This window comes from Dysidea avara, chromosome 13, assembly GCF_963678975.1.
Source record: "Dysidea avara chromosome 13, odDysAvar1.4, whole genome shotgun sequence".
NCBI classification, from domain to species: Eukaryota; Metazoa; Porifera; class Demospongiae; order Dictyoceratida; family Dysideidae; genus Dysidea; species Dysidea avara.
This window is the reverse complement of record NC_089284.1, coordinates 14,722,592-14,724,537: the sequence shown is the minus strand read 5'-3', so window position 1 is coordinate 14,724,537 and position 1,946 is coordinate 14,722,592.

The window sequence follows — 1,946 nt, the reverse complement described above, 5'->3', positions numbered from 1 at the left end:
GACAAGAAATTAACGCTAATGCATGGGTAGAAGAATATACTGATCAACCATTACAGTACAGTATGGATGGGCATGAATTTTATAAAACAATATATATATGTTTCTCTACTGAGCAGATTTTTGATTAAGATCAATTCCCTCAGATCTTGTACATTAGCCAATATTATAAATCAAAAGATGGGCATTAATACTTGGGATTATAGTGAACAATTGTCCAGCGGCCAGAATCAATTATTTTGTCCTATATAACAGGTGGAAGATTTTACAAGGGGAGGTGGGTGTTAACTAACTTTCCCTGTATGCCATATCTATAAAATTTGAGTAGGTACATGAGGATATGATGACAGCTGTTGACATAGTTTTGTCTCTCTCATGGTTATATAGGAGCCAAAACTTGACATACAGTTTTGTATGCATGTATATACTATTACAAAAATTACCAAGTTTGGCTAGTACATGCAAAAGTTAATAAAGTATAACTGTACATCACACTACCAATTTGCCATTGTATGCAGAAACCAGTGTGTATGACAATGTAAAGTTGGACAATACCTATTATATACTATAGCTAGTCCTATATAGAACAACAATTATAGCCATGCAGGCTACATTGGCACTATACTTCTTCATGTGAAGCTACTGATTCAGTAACCAATTCAAGATGCATACCTATGCCTTCAAGATGCAAGAATTAGATGTTTCAATTAAAAGATGCACAGTCCCTAGACATATAGTTATGCATTTTAAATAATTTCAATGCCGAACCATTATTATACTTTCTGAATGGTCTCTTATAACAATAAAATTTTCCCTGACTGTCCTTGCTCACCTATGTAGCACAGAATGGCATAAGTGCTGAACAAAACTGAATATAGAAAAGATAGTGTTAAAGTCAAGGTAAGTCTATGCTAGATGCAGCTCAGCAGAGGTAGAAGAACAGTCCACAGATCCAGTCTTACAGTCCTACTTCCCCAGATAGCCAAGATGGAAAAATGATTTTAAGGTATTTTGTCTTGGATAACTAGCTACTGCTTAGTTGCATTTGCAGTGTCATGTCATACATAAATGCATGCACGTTAAATGACTGTTCAATTAGAGTATTTCATTGCTAAAATGTGTGATCTGCACTATATAATTAACTCTTGTATAATATCTAGAGCTGACTGAAAAATATAACAAGTAAACATGATAGTGTTGAAGTTGAGGAAACTGTGACCATGCAGTAGAGAGGATGGAAGAAAGTTATAATTGGGGGTGGCCCATTTGGTAGTGTATATAAAGTAGGTTGAAATATGGTGTACTAAAAAAATTCCAATCAATGTATGCTTGTCTCACCTATCAAGATGTAAAAGAGGATAGGAATCTTGATGAATACTACTAGTAGTGTCTTCAACCACATACAAATGTTTCTGTGTACTAACATAATAACATCTCTAATTTATGATAAAACTTAGTTGTTAATAGAGGATATGTATACGGCATGCAATATCAAAGCCATATTGGTTTCACATTCAATACACTGAGTGTTAGCTAAATCACCATTGCTACATGAAAAGTGGTCTTAACAGGAGTCACAAAAATAGTGTTCCAATACTACCTATAATTATTAACTCAGTATTGAAACAACTAATTCAAAAAGTCCCTATACTGAGAGAAAATGGACAACAAACCTACAAATTACGTATACTCCAATGCTATTCAGTATTGGGGTCTGAGCATAGGTAAAATTAGTTCCAACACCAAAACAACAGAATAAATACAGGCAGCATTTGCTGTGAGTGGATCCAGGGTCATTATTACTGTATTAGAGCCATTCACATATAAACACTGCATGGTTCAACTGATTGAAAATAGATTCAGGGGAGGTAGAGGGACCCCTCCATCCTGCCTTTCATCCATACATCCACTGTTCCACAAATAGCAATAACACACTCATTCACTTTGTA